The sequence below is a fragment of the Pristiophorus japonicus genome, chromosome 13 (genome assembly GCF_044704955.1).
Source record: "Pristiophorus japonicus isolate sPriJap1 chromosome 13, sPriJap1.hap1, whole genome shotgun sequence".
In the NCBI taxonomy this organism is placed as follows: Eukaryota; Metazoa; Chordata; class Chondrichthyes; family Pristiophoridae; genus Pristiophorus; species Pristiophorus japonicus.
The window spans coordinates 107,493,198-107,515,249 of NC_091989.1; the positions used below are offsets into that span (position 1 = coordinate 107,493,198).

Consider the following 22,052-nt stretch of genomic DNA (forward strand, 5'->3'; position numbering starts at 1 on the left):
CTTCAGCCACACCGTTTTAACATCAGTCCCCTGCATCCCAGCTAATATCCGCTAGCAGGAGCAGCTTGGATTGACAGATCTCTAAACAGATCCTCGGGTGAGATTGGGGGAGTGGGTGTACGACTCGGAAGGAAGTCCTCTGGAATTAACCCAGTGTCAGAGAACATAAAAATCTGAAAAGTGATGTGACCCAGAGAAAACGAAAGGAGGAAGAGAAACGAGGGCAGTGGCGAGCGCTTGGGACGCTGAAATAGAAACTTTCCGGAAGCTCAGTGACTGCGACCACGAGAGCGGAGAAAATCGGCTACCCTGCTTCTCTGCAACACATCGCCCAGACAGGTGCCGAACCAGCCATTAAAACAGGTAACTGGCGCTCCATCTGGATCCTGGTGCCCGGGTCGCATTCCGTTATTGTACAAAGACCACCCCAGGCTGTGCTCGCCGCTCGAGCCTTTGTTGTCCCCAAAATAAATCAATTCCAAGCTCAGCTTGGTGGGGAGTGCATGGAATGACTCGGGGAGGGGCTGTGACTCCGCACAGTCTCTTAATGCAGATCAGTATCTTGGATCCAAATTGCCACCCCTCCCTACCCTTCCAGGATTACCCCGGAGTTTCTGGGAACTGTAAATCAATCTCCTGGACACTACTGGGATCAACCCAACCCAGCAGAGCAAACAAATCAAGAGCATTCAAAATAATGTGTTTTATTGTTTAATTTTTTTCGAAAACTTTTATTAGTTATAAAAGTATTAGAGATGGGGGGGGTGGGGCTGTTTGACTGTGTGAGGCAGTTGGAGGCAGACGGTCGAGTGATAACCCCCCCCCCCCCCCAGGAATACATACCGCCACAGGAGGCAACCCTCGATCCAATGCAAGTAGGCACAGACAATTGAATTGTGAGGAGACAAGGGCTCTCCAGCTTGGAAGAAGGTAGCTGGGAGGAAAGAAACAGTCAAAGTTTCAAGGCGACAAAGTGTTGCTGCTCCTCCAGTCCTCCGCTAAAGCTCTGAATGTATTGACGTTTCAGTGTTGCCAATATCTTAGTCACATCGACGACGAGATTCAACACCGCCTCCAATGCGCCAGAGCAGCCTTCAGTCACCTGAGGAAGAAAGTGTTCGAAGATCAGGCCCTCAAGTCTGGCACCAAGCTCATGGTCTACAGGACTGTTGTGATACCCGCCCTCCTGTATGGCTCAGTGACGTGGACCATATACAGTAGACACCTCAAATCACTGGAGAAATACCACCAATGATGTCTCCGCAAGATCCTGCAAATCTCCTGGGAGGATAGACGCACCAACGTCAGTGTTCTCGATCAGGCCAACATCCCCAGCATCGAAGCACTGACCACATTCGACCAGCTCCATTGGGCGGGCCACATTGTTCGCATGCCTGACACAAGACTCCCAAAGCAAGCGCTCTACTCGGAACTCCTACACGGCAAGTGAGCCCCAGGTGGGAAGAGGAAACGTTTCAAGGACATCCTCAAAGCCTCCTTGATAAAGTGCAACATCCCCACCGACACCTGGGAGTTCTTGACCAAAGACTGCCCTGAGTGGAGTAAGAGCATCCAGGAGGGCGCTGAGCACCTCGAGTCTTGTCGCTGAGAGCATGCAGAAAACAAGCGCTGGCAGCGGAAGGAGCATGTGGCAAACCAGGCTCCCCACCCACCCTTTCCTCCAACCACTATCTGTCCCGCTTGTGACAGAGACTGTAATTCCCGTATTGGATGGTTCAGTCATCTGAGAACTCACTTTTGGAGTGAAAGAAAGTCTTCCTCGATTTCGAGGGATTGCCTATGATAATGATATCTTAGTCTGGAACATGTGTTCAGCATCCTCTGTTCAAGGTCTAAAGTGGCCTGGTTAATGGAGTTGAAACAGTTCATTTATTGGCGGGGGGTGGGGTGGGGGATCCTGAGAGCAGGAGGTGACAGGAGCCACTGCGACATGGGTATCTCATTATTTTGAAGCTTTGATAACCCTCTTTGAAAGTAATTGGGCTTTTGTTAATATTCATTTCACCCCAGTGATCTGGGCTGGAAATAGAGTTAAAGAGCCTGTGCTTTTTTATGCTGGGATATAATTCCACTTGCGCTGATCGCCCTCTCTTATATTGCCCAGATGGCCATCCTGTAGCCATGAGCTTGGACAATGGGTGTAGGCCAGCTATTTGACTATGGGCAGACATCACTCCCCACATTGATTTTTATTCCTTCTTAGTTAAGGGTGCGGAAGCCTACTAGAGGGCCCTGACCTCAGCTCCCTTAGACCACACTCAGGATCACCACCATCTTCTCAAAGGCAATTAGGGATGGACAATAAATGCTGGCCTTGCCAGCGACATCCACTTCCCATAAACTAATACATTTTAAAAAAGGTCCAAACTTGGGAATTCTGCTCCCCACAGCTCAGTAACACCGTGCGAAATGCAGATGGTCATAAGCCATTTCTAGTAATTTACCGCCGAAGGCGAGAGAGACCTTTTCTCAAAATAGCTGAATTATGGCTGCCTCGGGATGGAAGTGGGCTGTGCAGTGGGTTATGTGCTGAACAACATTTCGGTTCAAACCCAGCCTTGACTGATATAATCAAAATCCCATCCATCTGAACCATAGAATTATAGCGCAGAAGGAGGCCAATGGGCCCACCGTGTCTGTACTGACTGTTTGCTGGAGCAATCCAAAACTATGTGAATAGTAAAAAAAAACATTCTCAACCTGATAGTACTTGAGGGCGACATCGCAGTTGGATTCCCCAATGACTCAGCTGGTGGACAAATTGACTCACTGCAGCTGGTTTGATCGCCGGTTTGTTCTGAGTTACAATGAATATAATTGACCCCGGATTAGGGAGAAGGAGGTCATCCAGAATTCCTGTCCACCCGATTGCTACATAGTGAGCTTCCCGCCCTCTTAATGTTTGCAATATATAGGCACACCGCAGGGACAAAGATCAGTTGGCCACGATCCCACCGGTTACGCTGAGATTGCGCTCAGTGATGCCCTCCGGTGCGTTCCACAGTTCAGTCGATGGGAGGGCACTTCTTGTTCAGGGGACCACTGTGCCATTATGGGTGCACCTTGTGTGCCCACCCGCCACATGCTCTTGACAGCCACCAACTATTCAGGTGTAACCTAGGCCTCTCTCCCGGACATCCCACGCTTCAGTCCCCAGTGTAAGGGGCCAATACGAATATAAATTTACCCATTTTCAGGGGGCAAGGCTACGATCCTGATCTGGATCCCCCCCCCCTGCTCCGTGGGGCCCACTTCTGGAGGCTGATACGTCTGGTCCGACTTGGCCCGCCAGCCTCCAATCTTAAGCCGAGTCCCTTATGAGCTGGGAAAATGGGGACTCCCAGTGTGAGGACTCCCTCTCAGACATGGCTGGGTTTGTAAGGGGTGGACGGAGGCTCCGCCCCCTCGCATGGCCGAGCAGAATTTCTATCTGAGGTCAGGAGCCGGGGTATCCGGGTCCCAACCTTTCTTTTCGAGCTGGAGTTATGGCGCCGTATGGGTGTCAGCTGTGGCTCAGTGGGTGACACTCTCACTCTCTGAATCAGAGGATTGCGGGTTCAAATCCCACTCCAGAGGCTTGAGCACAAAATCTAGTCTATACTCTAGTGCAATACTGAGGGAGTGCTGCACAGTTGAAGGTGCCGTCTTTCAGATGAAATGTTAAACAGAGGCCTCATCTGCGATCTCAGGTGAACGTTAAAGATCTCACGGCTATTATTCTTTGAAGAGCAGGGGAGTTCTCCCGGTGTCCTGGCCAACATTTATCCCTCAACCAATAACTAATACAGATGATCTGGCCATTATCTCATTGCTCTTTGTCGGAGCTTGCTGTGTTCAAATTGGCTGCGGGGTTCGGAGGCCTATAAAAAGGCCGCGAGAGGCGTCCGGGAGTTTGTTGGTGAGGCGTGAGTCCGGGGTCGGAGGCCTATAAAAAGGCCGCGAGAGGCGTCGGGGAGTTCGTTGGTGAGGTGTGAGTCCGGGGTCGGAGGCCTATAAAAAGGCCGTGAGAGGCGTCGGGGAGTTCGTTGGTGAGGTGTGAGCCCGGGGTCGGAGGCCTATAAAAAGGCCGCGAGAGGCGTCGGGGAGTTTGTTGGTGAGGTGTGAGCCTGGGGTCGGAGACCTATAAAAAGGCCGCGAGAGGCGTCAGGGAGTTTGTTGGTGAGGCGTGAGTCCGGGGTAGGAGGCCTATAAAAAGGCCACGAGAGGCGTCGGGGAGTTCGTTGGTGAGGCGAGAGTCCGGGGTCGGAGGCCTATAAAAAGGCCGCGAGAGGCGTCGGGGAGTTTGTTGGTGAGGCGTGTTTGTGCAGCTACAGGGAGAAGGCAAAAAAGAAGTTGAAAGAAATCAAAAGGTGACATCACAGCCAAGGAGGGTAAGTGATTGGTAAGTAGCTTTTCTTTCTCTCTTTTTTCAGTAAGTAACATTTAGCATTGTTATTACCAAATGAACTTATTCTAAGGGAAAGTCATGGCAGGAGAGCTCGGACACGTGTTATGCTCCTCCTGTACTATGTGGGAACTCAGGGACACTTCCGGAGTCCCTGACGACTACGTATGCGGGAAGTGTATCAGCCTGCAGATCCTGACAGACCACATTGTGGCACTGGAGCTGTGGGTGGATTCACTCTGGAGCATCCACGATGCTGAGATTGACGTGAATAGCACGTTTAGCGAGTTGGTCTCACCGCAGGTAAAGGGTCCACAGCCAGATAGTAAATGGGTGACCAACAGGAAGAGCAGTGGAAGGAAGGTAGTGCATGGGTCCCCTGTGGTCACCCCTCTGCAAAACAGATACACCACTTTGGGTGCTGTTGAGGGGGATGACTCATCAGGGGAGGGCAGAAGCAACCAAGTTCATGGCACATGGGTGGCTCTGCTGCACAGGGGGGCAGGAAAAAGAGTGGGAGAGCATTAGTGATAGGGAATTCAATTGTAAGGGGAACAGATAGGTGTTTCTGCGGCCGCAACCGAGAATCCAGGATGGTATGTTGCCTCCCTGGTGCAAGGGTCAAGGATGTCTCGGAGCGGGTACAGGACATTCTGAAAAGGGAGGGTGAACAGCCAGTTGTCGTGGTGCACAATGATATAGGCAAAAAACAGGATAAGGTCCTACGACATGAATTTAGGGAACTAGGAGCTCAATTAAAAAGTAGGACCTCAAAAGTAATAATCTCAGGATTGCTACCAGTGCCACGTGCTAGTCAGAGTAGGAATCGCAGGATAGCTCAGATGAATACATGGCTTGAGGAATGGTGCAGAAGGGAGGGATTCAAATTCCTGGGGCATTGGAACCGGTTCTGGGGGAGGTGGGACCAGTACAAATCGGACGGTCTGCACCTGGCCAGGACCGGAACCAATATCCTGGGGGGGTGTTTGCTAGTGCTGTTGGGGAGGAGTTAAACTAATATGGCAGGGGGACGGGAACCTATGCAGGGAGGCAGAGGGAAATAAAAGGGAGACAGAGGCAAAAGATAGAAGAGAGAATAGTAAAAGTGGAGGGCAGGGAATCCCAAGGCAAAAAACAAAAAGGGCCACATTACAGCAAAATTCTAAGGGGGTAAGGTGTGTTAAAAAGACAAGCCTGAAGGCTCTGTGCCTCAATGTGAGGAGTATTCAGAATAAGGTGGACGAATTAACTGCGCAGATAGCAGTTAATGGATATGATGTAATTGGCATCACAGAGACATGGCTCCATGGTGACCAAGGCTGGGAACTCAACATCCAGGGGTATTCAACATTTAGGAAGGATAGACAGAGAGGAAAAGGAGGCGGGGTGGCGTTGCTGGTTAAAGAGGAAATTAATGCAATAGTAAGGAAGGACATTGGCTTGGATGATGTGGAATCGGTATGGGTGGAGCTGCGGAATACCAAAGGGCAGAAAACGCTGGTGATAGTTGTGTACAGGCCACCAAATAGTAGTAGTGAGATTGGGGACAGCATCAAACAAGAAATAAGGGATGCCTGCAATAAAGGAATAGCAGTTATCATGGGCGACTTTAATTTACATATAGATTGGGCGAACCAAACTGGTAGCAATGAGATAGAGGAGGATTTCCTGGAGTGTATTAGGGATGGTTTTCTTGACCAATATGTCGAGGAACCAACTCGAGAGCTGGCATCCTAGACTGGGTGATGTGTAATGGGAAGGGACTAATTGGCAATCTTGTTGTGCGAGGCCCCTTGGGGAAGAGTGACCATAATATGGTAGAATTCTTTATTAAGATGGAGAGTGACACAGTTAATTCAGAAACTTAAGGAAAGCTAACTTCGATGGCATGAGGCGTGAATTGGCTAGAATAGACTGACAAATGATACTTAAAGGGTTGACGGTGGATAGGCAATGGCAAACATTTAAAGATCACATGGATGAACTTCAACAGTTGAACATCCCTGTCTGGAGTAAAAATAAAATAGGGAAGGTGGCTCAACCATGGCTAACAAGGAAAATTAAGGATAGTGTTAGATCCAAGGAAGAGGCATATAAATTGGCCAGAAAAAGCAGCAAACCTGAGGACTGGGAGAAATTTAGAATTCAGCAGAGGAGGACAAAGGGTTTAATTAGGAGGGGGGGAAATAGAGTATGAGAGGAAGCTTGCCGGGAACATAAAAACTGACTGCAAAAGCTTCTATAGATATGTGAAGAGAAAAAGATTAGTGAAGACAAACGTAGGTCCCTTGCAGTCAGACTCAGGTGACTTAATAATGGGGAACAAAGACATGGTAAACCAATTGAACAAATACTTTGGTTCTGTCTTCACGAAGGAAGACACAAATGACCTTCCGGATGTACTAGGAGACCGAGGGTCTCGTGAGAAGGAGGAACTGAAGGATATCCTTATTAGGCGGGAAATTGTGTTGGGGAAATTGATGGGATTGAAGGCTGACAAGTCCCCGGGGCCTGATTGTCTGCATCCAAGAGTACTTAAAGAGGTGGCCCTAGAAATAGTGGATACATTGGTGATCATTTTCCAACAGTCTATTGACTCTGGATCAGTTCCTATGGACTGGAGGGTAGCTAATGTAACACCACTTTTTTTAAAAGGAGGGAGAGAGAAAATGGAAAATTATAGACCGGTTAGCCTGACATCAGTAGTGGGGAAAATGTTGGAATCAATTATTAAGGATGAAATAGCAGCACATTTGGAAAGCAGTGACAGGATCGGTCCAAGTCAGCATGGAGTTATGAATGGGAAATCATGCTTGACAAATCTTCTGGAATTTTTGAAGAATGTAACTAGTAGAGTGGACAAGGGAGAACCAGTGGATGTGATGTATTTGGACTTTGACAAGGTCCCATATAAGAGATTGGTGTGCAAAATCAAAGCACATGGTATTGGGGGTGATGTACTGGCGTGAATAGAGAACTGGTTGGCAGATAGGAAGCAGAGAGTCGTGATAAATGGGTCCTTTTCGGAATGGGAGACAGTGACCAGTGGAGTGCCACAGGGCTCAGTGCTGGGACCCCAGCTCTTTACAATATACATTAATGATTTGGATGCAGGAATTGAGTGTAATATCTCCAAGTTTGCAGATGACACAAACTGGGTGGCGGAGTGAGTCTGAAGAGGATGCTAAGAGGCTGCAGGGTGATTTGGACAGGTTCGGTGAGTGGGCAAATGCTTGGCAGATGCAGTATAATGTGGATAAATGTGAGGTTATCCACTTTGGGGGCAAAAACACGAAGGCAGAATATTATCTGAATGGTGGCAGATTAGGAAAAGGGGAGGTGCAATGAGACCAAGATGTCTTGGTTCACCAGTCATTGAAAGTTGGCATGCAGGTACAGCAGGCGGTGAAGAAGGCAAATGGCATGTTGACCTTCATAGCTAGGGGATTTGAGTATAGGATCAGGGAGGTCTTACTGCAGTTGTACAGGGCCTTGGTGAGGCCTCACCTGGAATATTGTGTTCAGTTTTGGTCTCCTAATCTGAGGAAGGACGTTCTTGCTATTGAGGGAGTGCTGATTCCTGGGATGGCTGGACTGACATATAAGGAGAGACTGGATCAACTGGGCCTTTATACACTGGAGTTTAGAAGGATGAGAGGGGATCTCATAGAAACGGGACAGGACAGATGCGGGAAGAATGTTCCCGATGTTGGGGAAGTCCAGAACCAGGGGACACAGTCTTAGGATAAGGGGTAGGTCATTTAGGACTGAGATAAGGAGAAACTTCTTCACTGAGAGTTGTTAACCTGTGGAATTCCCTGCCGCAGAGTCGTTGATGCCAATTCATTGGAAATATTCAAGAGGGAGTTAGATATAGCCCTTACGGCTAAAGGGATCAAGGGGTATGGAGAGAAAGCGGGAAAGAGGTACTGAGGTGAATGATCAGCCATGATCATATTGAATGGTCTACTCCTGCACCTATATTCTATGTTTCTATTACAACAATGACTATACTTCAAAAGTACTTTATTGGCTATAAAGTACTTGGGGACAGCCTGAGGCCGTGAAAGGTGCTATATAAATGTAAGTTCTTCTCTTGCCCCTGGGTAAAGACATTTTGGGCTTGAGCCTCATTTCAGGAGTGTGAGCTCATATCCTACACTGATACTTCAGTGCAGTGTGGGGCAACTGATGCATTGTACAAGGTGCAACTCTTCAGATAAATGGTTAAGTCGAGGCACTGTCTGCCTATACCATTGATTCAAATGAATCTTAAAGATCCCATGACACTATTCCAAGAAAGACAAGGAGTTCTACCCGTGCCCTGACTATCACCCCTCCCTCAACCAACAACACCAAAAGCAGATTGACTGGTCATTCATCTCATTGCTGTTTGTGGGATCTTGCTGTGTACAAAGTAGCTGCCGCACTTGCCTACATAACATTCAAAGCATTTCAAAATAATTCAGTGCGTAAAGTGATTGTGTGAGACATGGTATTATCTAAATATAAGTTTTTCTACTTCTATACAGGGTAATATGATCAAATTCTGCCTGTACCGGAGAGGAGAGTACCGATTTAGGCTTCATCCAGTAACAAATCCTCAACATAAAACGGGCTTCATGACATTGTTCGATAATTAAGCTCATAATAGAACATGTAACACAATCCCTAACTTGAGAACATCAGGCATTAATCAAAATGCATGCTTCTCAGATAGAAAGACAATTGAGGTACTTAAGAATATAAGAATTAGAGACAGGAGTAGGCCTTCGGCCCCTTGAGCCTGCTCTGCCATTCAATGGGATCATGGCTGATCTTCTACGTCAACTCCACTTTCCTGCACTATCCCCATATCCCTTGATTACATTACTATCCAAGCTCTCAGCTGTAGAGTACCTTAATATTCCAAGCTATCAAGATTCCTGACTATATGAGGACTTCAAAGGGCTCTATTCTGGTCAGTCCCTGGCGGGTTAGTAATACTGTAGTATTGTCATAACGGCAGACATCAGAAGGTTTCTTTGAATCTTCTTTCTCGGGCTCATAGTTGATGACAGATGGCAAAGGACTCCAGTGTTAAACTGTTTGGAATTCATGGGGCAACTCCAAGATCCTCTCATCATTTGTAAAGTTCATGATTCCTTTGCCTCTTGTTAACAATGCACAGTTAAAAAGGCAATGGTATGTAAAACTATATAGAATTTACAGCACAGAAACAGACCATTCAGCACAACAGGTATCCATGCTGATGTTTATGCTCCACACAAGCCTCCTCCCACATTACTTCAACTCTCCCCATCAACATATCCTTCTATTCCTTTCTCCCTTTTACACTTATCCAGCTTCCTCTTAAATACATGATGCAATTCACCTCAACCATTCCCTGTGATAGCGAGATCCACATTCTAACCACTCTCTGAGTAAAGAAGTTTCTTCTGAATTCCTTATTTGATTTTTTAGTGACGTATTTATGACCTCTAGTTTAGGATTTCCCACAAGTGGAAACAACTTTTCTGTCTACCCAATCAAACCCTTTCAGAATCAGGTCACCTCTTTTCTGGAGAAAAGTGCCCCAGCCTGTTCAGTCTTTCCTGATAATTGTACCCTCTCAGTTCTGTAAAATGACATCTTCATGCAAAAGTGTCAGACGAGCTGTTTTTTAACAAAATTAAAATACTGCAGATGCTGGAAATAAAAACAGAAAATGCTGGAGCAACTCAGCAGGCCAGGCAGCATCTGTGGAGAGAGAAGCAGAGTTAACGCTTCAGGTCAGAACCTTTCATCAGAACTGGAAAAGGTTCGCAATGTAACAAGTTTTAAGCAAGTACAGAGGCAGGGAAAGGGAGGAAAGAACAAAAGGAGAAGGCCTGTGATAGGGTGGAGGGCAGGAGAGATTAAATGATAAAAGGGATGATTGTGCAAGGCAAAAGGAGGTGGTAATGGGACAAGTAAAGAAATAACAGATGGGTCGAGAGGAGGTGTAAATGGGAATAGCAGAATCATTACCAACAGCTGCTGTCCAAAATTCATTAGCAAAAGGAATGGTGCCATAGGACTGGAGGGCAGCTAATGCCATTCCCATATAAAAAGGGAGATAGAACAAGTCCAGGGAATTATAGACGAATTAGCTTAAGGTTGGTGGTTGGAAAGATAATGGAATCCTTACTCAAAGATATGATATAATTTAGATTTCCAAAAAGCCTTCAAAGTAGACTCATGACTCAGTTCAGATCGGAACATGTGGAGTTGGGAGACAAGTAGCAGAATGGCTAGCAAGCAGGCTCCAAAATAGAAAACTAAAAGTAGGGGTCAAAGGTAGTTACTCAGATTGGCAAATGATGTAAAGTTCCACAGTGATCGGTGGGAACACTGTTGTTCACTATTTACATAAACAATTTGGACTTGTGCAATTTCAAAATTTGCAGATGACATCAAATTGGGGGCTGTAGTTAATAAAGAGGAGGACTGCAAAAAATACAGGAAGACATTAATAAACTTATAGAAACATAGAAAATAGGTGCAGGAGTAGGCCATTCGGTCCTTCGAGCCTGCACCGCCATTCAATGAGTTCATGGCTGAACATGCAACTTCATTACCCCATTCCTGCTTTCTCGCCATACCCCTTGATCCCCCTAGTAGTAAGGACTTCATATAACTCCTTTTTGAATATATTTAGTGAATTGGCCTCAACAACTTTCTGTGGTCGAGAATTCCACAGGTTCACCACTCTCTGGGTGAAGAAGTTTCTCCTCATCTCGGTCCTAAATGGCTTACCCCTTGTCCTTAGACTGTGACCCCTGGTTCTGGACTTCTCCAACATTAATAAGAACATAAGAATTAGGAACAGGAGTAGGCCATCTAGCCCCTCGAGCCTGCTCCGCCACCCAACAAGATCACGGCTGATCTGGCCGTGGACTCAGCTCCACTTAGCCGCCCGCTCCCCAAAACCCTTAATTCCCTTATTGGTTAAAAATCTATCTGTCTGTGATTTGAATATATTCAATGAGCTAGCCTCAACTGCTTCCTTGGGCAGAGAATTCCACAGATTCACAACCCTCTGGGAGAAGAAATTCCTTCTCAACTCTGTTTTAAATTGGCTCCCCCGTATTTTGAGGCTGTGCCCCCTAGTTCTAGTCTCCCCGACCAGTGGAAACAACCTCTCTGCCTCTATTTTGTCTATCCCTTTCATGATTTTAAATGTTTCTATAAGATCACCCCTCATCCTTCTGAACTCCAACGAGTAAAGACCCAGTCTACTCAATCTATCATCATAAGGTAACCCCCTCATCTCCGGAATCAGCCAAGTGAATCGTCTCTGTACCCCTTCCAAAGCTAGTATATCCTTAAGTAAGGTGACCAAAACTGCACGCAGTACTCCAGGTGCGGCCTCACCAATACCCTATACAGTTGCAGAAGGACCTCCCTGCTTTTGTACTCCATCCCTCTCGCAATGAAGGCCAACATTCCATTCGCCTTCCTGATTACCTGCTGCACCTGCAAACTAACTTTTTGGGATTCATGCACAAGGACCCCCAGGTCCCTCTGCACTGCAGCATGTTGTAATTTCTCCCCATTCAAATAATATTCCCTTATACTGTTTTTTTTTCCCCCAAGGTGGATGACCTCACATTTTCCGACATTGTATTTCATATGCCAAACCTTAGCCCATTCGCTTAACCTATCTAAATCTCTCTGTGTCCTCTACACAACCCGCTTTCCCACTAATCTTTGTGTCATCTGCAAATTTTGTTACACTACACTCTGTCCCCTCTTCCAGGTCATTAATGTATATTGTAAACAGTTGTGGTCGCAGCATCAATCCCTGTGGCACAACACTAACCACCGATTTCCAACCCAAAAAGGACCCATTTTTCCCGACTCTCTGCTTTCTGTTAGCCAGCCAATTCTCGATCCATGGTAATACATTTCCTCTGACTCCGCGTACCTTTATCTTCTGCAGTAACCTTTTGTGTGGCACCTTATCGAATGCCTTTTGGAAATCTAAATACACCACATCCATCGGTACACCTCAATCCACCATGCTCGTTATATCCTCAAAGAATTCCAGTAAATTAGTTAAACATGATTTCCCCTTCATGAATCCATGTTGCGTCTGTTTGATTGCACTATTCCTAACTAGATGTCCCGCTATTTCTTCCTTAATGATAGCTTCAAGTATTTTCCCCACTACAGATGTTAAACTAACCGGCCTATAGTTACCTGCCTTTTGTCTGCCCCCTTTTTTAAACAGAGGTGTTACATTAGCTGCTTTCCAATTCGATGTCACCTCCCCAGAGTCCAGAGAATTTTAGTAGATTATAACGAATGCATCTGCTATAACTTCCGCAATTTCTTTTAATACCCTGGGATGCATTTCATCAGGACCAGAGGACTTGTCTACCTTGAGTCCCATTAACCTGTCCAGCACTATCCCCCTAGTGATAGTGATTGTCTCAAGGTCCTCCCTTCCCACATTCCCGTGACCAGCAATTTTTGGCATGGTTTTTGTGTCTACCACTGTGAAGACCGAAGCAAAATAATTGTTTAAGGTCTCAGCCATTTCCACATTTCCCATTATTAAATGCCCCTTTTCATCTTCTAAGGGACCAACATTTACTTTAGTCACTCTTTTCCGTTTTATATATCGGTAAAAGCTTTTACTATCTGTTTTTATGTTTTGCGCAAGTTTACTTTCGTAATCTATCTTCCTTTATTGCTTTCTTAGTCATTCTTTGCTGTCGTTTAAAATTTTCCCAATCAACTAGTTTCCCACTAACCTTGGCCACCTTATACGCATTGGTTTTTACTTTGATACTCTCCTTTATTTCCTTGGTTATCCACGGCTGGTTATCCCTTCTCTTACCACCCTTTTTTTTCACTGGAATATATTTTTGTTGAGCACTATGAAAGAGCTCCTTAAAAGTCCTCCACTGTTCTTCAATTGTGCCACCATTTAGTCTGTGTTCCCAGTCTACTTTAGTCAACTCTGCCCTCATCCCACTGTAGTGCCCTTTGTTTAAGCATAGTACGCTCGTTTGTGACACTACTTCCTCACCCTCAATCTGTATTACAAATTCAACCATACTGTGATCACTCATTCTGAGAAGATCTTTTACTTGAAGATCGTTTATTATTCCTGTCTCATTACACAGGACCAGATCTAAGATAGCTTGCTCCCTTGTAGGTTCTGTAACATACTGTTCTAAGAAACAATCCCGTATGCATTCTATGAATTCCTCCTCAAGGCTACCCCACGCGATTTGATTTGACCAATCGATATGTAGGTTAAAATCCTCCATGATTACTGCCGTTTCTTTTTCACATGACTTCATTATTCCCTTGATTATTGTCCGCCCCACCATGAAGTTTGGGGGCCTATAAATTATGCCCACCAGTGACTTTTTCCCCTTACTATCTCTAATCTCCACCCACAATGATTCAACATTTTGTTCATTAGATCCAATATCATCTCTCACAACTGTCCTGATATCATTCTTTATTAACAGAGCTACCCCACCTCCTTTCCCTTCTTGTCTATCTTTCTGAATCGTCAGATACCCCTGTATGTTTAATTCCCGGTCTTGGCCACCCTGCAACCACGTTTCTGTAATGGCCACCAAATCATACCCATTTGTAATGATTTGTGCCGTCAACTCATTTACTTTATTTCGAATGCTTCGTGCGTTTAGGTAGAGTGTTTTAATACTAGTTTTTAAACCATGATTTTTAGTTTTGACCCCTCCTGCAGCCCCTTTATAGTCTTACATATTGTCCCTTCCTATCACCTTGTGGTTTACACTTACCCCAGTGTTACTCTGCTCTGTTGCCTCCTGCCTTTTGCATTCTTTCTTGGGGTCCTGTTCATCTGAGTTCTCACCCACTCTAACTAGCTCAGAGCCCTCTCCTGCAGAATAGGCATGTAATTGGCAAACAAACTTCAATATAGACAAGTGTGAGGTAATGCATTTTGGTAGGAAGAATAAGGAGACCACATAATCCTTAGAAAATAATGCCCAGAAATTAATCTTGGGTGGTGGCGCAAAGGGGGCAATATCGGATCGGCTGCCCATTATCCGCAGAGCCTGATATTCGGGTCTACTACAGTCAATGCATCTGAATATCAGGCACTGCGTATAACGGGCGGCCAATCCGATACCGCTCGTTTTGTGCCACCGCCCGAGACGAATTTCTAGGCCTAACTGTCTAAATGGAGGTACAGATACATAGATCACTAAAAGCAGTGGCACATGTTAGTAAGGTCATAAAAAAAGCAAACAAAGAATTGGGGTTCATTTCAAGAGGGATAGAATAGAAAAGCAGCGAAGTTATGTTGAACTTCTTTAGCACCTTGGTTAGACCACACTTGGAGTACTGTGCACAGTTCTGGTCTCCATATCATTAAAAGGATATAGGGGTTCTGGAGAGGATACAAAAAAGATTTACAAGGATGATTTATAAACATTTACAAGGGAGAACCATCCATGGCTAACTAATGAGTAAAGGATGGTATCAAATTTAAAACAATGGCGTACAATGTTGGCAACATTAGTGGGAGGGCCAGAGGATTGGGAATTTTTTTAAAACTAGCAAAGGACGACTAAAAAAGTAATAGAGAGAGTAATAAAGTAAAAAAGAATAGAGAGAGAAGATGGATTATGAGAGTAAACTAACAAGACATATAAAAACAGATAGTAAGAGATTCTGCAGGTATATAAAAAGGAAGAGAGTAACTAAAGTATTTACTTGTTGGTCCCTTAGAGGATGAGACTGGGGATTTAATAATGGGGAACAGGGAAATGGCAGAGACTTTGAACAAATATTTTGTATCGGTCTTCACAGTAGAAGACACTAAAAACATCCCAATAATAGATAATCAAGGGGCTATAGGGAAGGGGGAACTTAAAACAATCACTGTCACTAAAGAAAAAGTACAGGCAACTCTCGATTATCCGCACACGAATGCAACGGGAAACCGTTGTAACGACATTTAAAATTCCGTGTGTGTGACGTCACTTTGAAACTCTGATGTTCCTTTCGAATGTTGTCTGTTGAGCCTTGCTTTTAAGTGCTCTGCCTTGCCTCAGCTCCCGCTGCTGCACGCACACAGGTCCACTGCCTCTGTCGAGCCTGCACTTGCCGCGCTGGTTTTAAGCGCTCTGCCTTGCCTCAGCTGCCGCTGCTGCTCACATACAGGTCCACTGCCTCTCATAATTTATTAAAATGCCATGAACAGTTACAGGAAGTAATCAACAAGCCTAATGGTCTTTAGATCTAGAGGACTAGAATTCAAGGATTAGAAGATACGCTACAGCTATTGGTTAGAGCACACCTGCAGTACTGTAAGCATTATCTGTAATGTCAACTCGCTCTAACGGAGAAATCGTTTACCCGGCATAACCCAATCCCCGAGGACTCAGATAATCGAGAGTTGCCTGTACTCATTAGAAACTAGGACTAAAGCTGGACAAGTCCCCTGGACCCGATGGCCTGCATCCTAGGGTCTTAAAAGAAGTGGCTGCAGAGATAGTGGATGCATTGGTTGTAATCTACCAAAATTCCCCGGTTTCTGGAGAACTCGCAGTGGATTGGAAAAGTGCAAATGTAACACTTCTATTTAAAAAAGGAGGGAGACAGAAAACAGGAAATTATAGACTATTTAAGCCTAAGATCTGTCGTTGGGAAAATGCTAGAGTTCATTATTAAGGAAGTAGTAGCAGGACATTTGGAAAAGCATAATACGGTCAAGCAGAGTCAACATGGTTTTATGAAAGAGAAATCATGTTTGACAAATTTGCTGGAGTTCTTTGAGGATGTAACGAGCAGGGTGGATAAGGGGGAACCAGTGGATGCGGGGTATTTGGATTTCCAGAAGGCATTCAATAAGGTGCCACATAAACGGTTGCTGCACAAGATAAGAGCTCACTGGGTTGGAGGTAATATATTAGCATGGATAGAGGATTGGCTAGCTAACAGAAAACAGAGAATCGGGATAAATGGGTAATTTTCCGGTTGGCAACTGTGGGGTGCCACAGGGATCGGTGCTGGAGCCTCAACTATTTACAATCTATATTAATAACTTGGATGAAGAGACCAAGTGTAATGTCGCCAAGTTTGCTGATGATACAACGATGGGTGGGAAAGCAAGTTGTGAGGAGTACATAAAGAATCTGCAAAGGGATATAGACAGGCTAAGTGAGTGGGCAAACATTTGGCAGATGGAGTATAATGTGAGAGAGTATGAGGTTATCCACTTTGTCAGGGAAAATAAAAAAGCAAATTATTATTTAAATGGTAGAGATTACAAAATGCTGTAATACAGAAGGACTTGGGGGTCCTTGTGCATGAAACACAAGAAGTTAGTATGCAGGTACAGCAAGTAATCAGGAAGGCAAATGCAATGTTGGCCTTTATTGCAAGGGGGATGGAGTATAAAAGCAGGGAAGTCCTGCTACAACTGTACAGGGTATTGGTGAGACCATATCTAGAATACTGCGTATAGTTTTGGTCTCCTTATTTAAGGAGGGATATACTTGCATTGGAGGCAGCTCAGAGAAGCTTCACTAGGTTGATTCCGGAGATGAGGGGGTTGATTTATGAGCAAATTGAGCCTATAAACATTGGAGTTTAGAAGAATGAGAGGTAATCTTATTGAAACATTTGAGATACTGAGGGGGCTCGACAAGGTAGATGCAGAGAGGATGTTTCCACTCGTGGGGGAATCTAGAACGAGGGGGCATAGTTTAAGAATAAGCGGTCGCCCATTTAGAACTGAGATGAGGAGGAAACTCTTCTCTCAGAGGGTCATAAATCTGTGGAATTCTCCAGAGAGCTGCAAAGGCTGGGTCATTGAATATATTTAAGGTGGAAATAAATAGATTTTTGAACGATAAGGGAGTCAAGAGTTATGGGGAGTGGGCAGGGAAGTGGAGTTGAGCCCATGATCAGATCAGCCATGATCCTATTAAATGGCTGAGCAGGCTTGAGGGGGCCAAATGGTCTACTCCTGCTCCTATTTCCTATGCTCTTATGATACCAGAACTCAGAGGTATTACCTGTCAGGAAAGATTGAACAGGCTGGAGGGAGGGGAGGGGAGGGCGAGGGCAAAATTGTAAAAAAATAGGCATTTTCGCCTCGGAAATGGCCTCAGTGCTGCAGCGCCGTGACCAGAGCTGTACCCAATTTCAGATGACTTTCATTCAGCAATAACCGGCCTCCTGCTCATTTCAGTTCTTAAAGGGGATGTCGTTTCAGGCAGCACCTGGTCATTTTCATCATTGCTGGTCTTCACTGAGAGCTGGAAGTTCTGAGGTGGTTGCTCCAAATCCTCTTAGTAGGGCCACTTGGTTCAATGACCTGGCATTGGCGACATTGATGGGGGCAGTGGAGAAAAGGGATGTTGCACTGTTCCTTCCATCTTGGAGAAGGCCAATGCTGCAGGGTTTTTATAGCCATGTGGGCAGAGGTGGCCGCGGTAGTGTCAGCCAGCACCATGGTTAACAGAGGCTCAGCACGCTGCTGGAAGAAATTCAACGACTTCAGACAGATGGTCAATGTGAGTACATATTTGCACAACTCTTTGAGCCTACACTCTGCAAACCCGCACTTTACCCAACTGGCAACCACCAAGCATCTGTACCTATTCACAGTCACATCCTCATTTCACGCCTTGCCTACATTCAAAGATATTCAACCACGGCAGGCATATCTTCCACATACATAGCTGGCTCTGACTCACACTGGTTCCTTTCTTTTGCAGGCCAAGATGGCACATAACAGAAGGGAGCAGCAGCGGACTGGAGGCGGGGAGGGGGGGGGAAGCTGAACTGCGCCAGCTGGAGGGCGAGTGCTGCGGCTCATTGGCGCACAGGTGGTCGGCGCCATGACTGGCGGAGACATTGAGCTCATTCGGGGCAACCACGATGTCTTTATCTCCTCTTCTCATCCCACTCCCCATTAAACCAGAAGGCCTTATCACTTTCCAGCTCCTCATATTGTCTGCCTTCCTTGTTCCATTCCTGCCCTCACTTTAATTCTTGTGCCATTTATGCTGTCAGATAACCATGCAGCACATGAGCAGCCTGTTATGTATGTATGTAAACCTCACCAATCGGTAAGACTTGCCGCCAGGGGGCACACCTGTGGGAGACCTAAGGGTCACCTGTGCACCCTGGGCAAGCAGGTATAAAAGGTAATCTACCATGCTGCTTCCTCACTCTGGAGTCACATTAAAGAGACCAAGGTCACAACAGTTTGAGCTTACAATAGTCTTGTGGAGTTGTTCTGAACATAACAATTGGCGACGAGTAACAGATCATGAACTTTCATGTGGTAATGACTGCTGTTGGTATTCTTGAGAAATTTGTTGAGGGTGATGATTGGGAAGCCTTCGTTGAGCATCTTGAGCAGTACTTCGTGGCCAACGAACTGGACTAGGCCGAGACGACGGTCAAGCGCAGGGCGATTCTCCTTCGATATATGGCCTCCTCAAAAATCTGCTGGCACCGGACAAACCAACGGACAAGACTTACACAGAGCTGTGCACACTGGCTCGGGAACACCTCAAGTCGAAGGAGAGCAACTTAATGGCCAGGTATCGCTTTTACAGGCACCATCGCTCCAAGGGCCAGAACGTGGCGAGCTTTGTCGCCGACCTATGATGCCTTGTGGGACAGTGCGAATTTGCCGGATCTTTGGGGGAAATGTTGCGGGACTTTTTCTTGCTTGAATCGGCCACGAGGTCATTCTTTGCAAACTGCTGTCTGCCGAATCCCTAGATCTGAGCAAGGCCATCACGATAGCCCAGGCTTTCATATCCACAAGCGACAACACGAAACAGATATCTTCATAGAATTGAAGCTCACCGGCAAATACTGTGCATAAAATAATGCCTTCAGCAGGCAGAACTGTACATGGCAGGGCCTACACAACCGCAGAGGCCAGACCTAGGGTGACTCAGAATCCGCCATGGGGCGTGAATGTGTATCCATTACCACCATGTTGCCGCTGCGGGGGCAGTCATAGAGCCCATCAATGTTGATTCAGGCACTATGTGTGCAAGGGCTGTGAACAATGGGGCACCTCCAGTGAATGTGCAAATGACCTCTGACTCGCCATGTGGCAGTGTCAAGAGAGGACGATGAACCAGCGACGATCACGCTGAATGAGCAAGAGTAGCAACTCAACCTGAGGGGAAGTATATGGGATACACACCTTCACCACCAAAAGCCCTCCGATAATGTTAAAAGTTAAACTCAATGGCACTCCAGTCTCCAAGCAATTGGACACGGTGGGAGGTCAATCAATAATGAGCCAGAAGGCATTCGAGAGGCTGTGGGGCGACAGAGCACAATGACCCAAGCTGATCCTGATTCAGGCAAAGCTGCGCACCTACACCAAGGAACTGATACCAGTTATTGGTAGTGTGGACATAAGAGTATCCCATGAGGGAGCGGTGCATGATTTACCACTGTGGATTGTTTCAGGTGATGGGCCAATGCTGCTTGGTAGAAGGTGGATGGGAAAGATTCGATGGAACTGGGAAGACCTCTGTGTACCTTCTCCGGTGAACGACGTCTCCCTTGTTCAAAGGCTGAGCAAGCTCCCACCTTCAGCTGAACCAGGCATCGAAGTGCAGATCCATTTGCAGATCCCCGAGGCACAAGCCACTCATCACGACCACGAGGAGGTAAAGATCAACCGAGCAGCGGTACAGGCGCAGTACCCACCACCCAAAGCCGACGACCTCTTCGCGACGATGAAAGAGGCTCCAGGTCGACCAAGCAGATTGGTACTCTAGCCGAAACGATCCCAACGCCAGAATCCCTGGGGAGGAAGATCGCGGCAGTCAGCATCACGGACACGGACGAGAGTGCGTCCACACCACGGGAAGAGAGTGCGTCCACACCATGGGATATTGCCGCAACAAAACAGGCATGTGTTGCCCAGCAAAGAAGATGACTGGGCTTGGGGCAAAGATAAAAGGGCAGCTGCTGAGAAGGCCAGGAATCCACTACATTCCACTAAGTTGTTTGCACTGTGTAACCCATGTGAGCGCACTTTCGCGGCTAATGATGTACATTACAACAAGCCAAAGTAGCGGGCGAACACCAACCAGTCGTATATGTATCTGACAAAGTACTTGTAGCAAGTGATGTGTCATCACACAGGGTCGGGCGTGTTGTACAGCATGCCAAAGTAGCGGGCGAGCCCCAACCAGTTGTACATGTATCCAATAAGTTAACCAAGGCAGTAGCTTGCGTTCACGGGACAAAAGAGACGTACCAAAGAGTGTCCCAATATTTGCTCGAGTCAGACAAGCTGCCAATCTCTCAGTTTTTGGAGAACAGAGACACTATTATCAATGCTTTGTCTCGAATAGGTCCAACACTGTCTATGCACTGTAACATGATCTGCCATGGGCTAGGCACTGAGAACAGCGCTGATGTCCTCAGTTGGCTACTATTGCCCACCACCAGGGTGGAAACGGCACAGCCCGCAGACCTGCTCATTGTTATGGAAGTGCTAGAAAGCGAGGGGTCAACCGTAACGGCTCCCAAGACTATGACCTGGACCAGCCAGCATCTCCCGTTACCACCTGCTAACGACGAACCACTAGACAGATGTTGCAAAGACGAAATGCTCATCCCATCAGATTGCCCCCTATGGGGCAACCCTACAATGTTGCAAAGAAAGGCAGGAAGGCTACACACAGTCGGTGGTCCGGAGCCTCCATACCATGGCCCAGGATCCACGGGACCACGCGGCCTCCCGCCACTACTGAAAGTCTCAAGGCCATATCGGCCATCCTTGGCTTGCCAGACCTTAGGGTCAGCGACAATAGTCTGGAACGGGCAACCCAAATCATAAAGCCGAGCACCACACGTGTCATGGTAGACTCCCCACAGACCCGGCTATCCCAGGTGCTATGCAGTCACCGGACTGAATCACTCAGAACCGGGCCTTCCGTATGCTATCAACAGAGAATGTACCATGATCGTATGGATCCTCCATGCGACATCAGAATAAGTGATGTGTTCATGGCACCAGATGGGCTGCTAGCACTGTATTAGCCAAAGAGGGGATGGAGTATTTGTTGTGTAACCATGTAATGGGCAAACGCAGAAAGCATTTGGACCAGACCAAACTGCGAACTACAGATAACCAGGAACCACTGTGAAAGGACCTGGCCTCCAGCAATCCACTAACACAATCGACCTCGCTGTCAACCACAAGGATGAACCCACAATGCCTGTCAGTCCGATCAGACCAGCTGCGCGGCCGTGCAGCAATGATCCGACCAACTCACCCAGGCCAGGAATTCAACTCAGGCGATCGACCCGGGAACGCAGAGTGCCAGATCGCCTCAACTTGTAAATAACTTGTACTTAAGACTTTGGGGGTGGGGGGAAGTGATGTTATGTATGTATGTAAACCTCACCAATATTTAAGACTTGCGCCAGGGGGCACACCTGTGGGAGACCTAAGGGTCACCTGGGCAAGCAGGTATAAAAGGTAATCTACCGTGCTGCTTCCTCACTCTGGAGTTACAATAAAGAGACCAAGGTCACAACAGTTTGAGCTTGCAATATACAGTCTTGTGGAGTTGTTCTGAACATAACACAGCCTTTCTCTGAGCCTCCCCCA

At 46.5% G+C, this 22,052-nt stretch overlaps 1 protein-coding gene across 1 annotated transcript in view; it reads left to right on the forward strand.

Moving 5' to 3' along the window:
* The window catches only part of LOC139278084 (mixed lineage kinase domain-like protein), an 89,730-nt gene continuing 67,678 nt past the window's right edge, over nt 1-22,052 (forward strand). The window contains exon 1 of the mRNA XM_070896742.1: nt 1-363. The gene's annotated coding sequence lies outside the window, so the exon portion shown is untranslated. The remainder of the gene's footprint in view (nt 364-22,052) is intronic.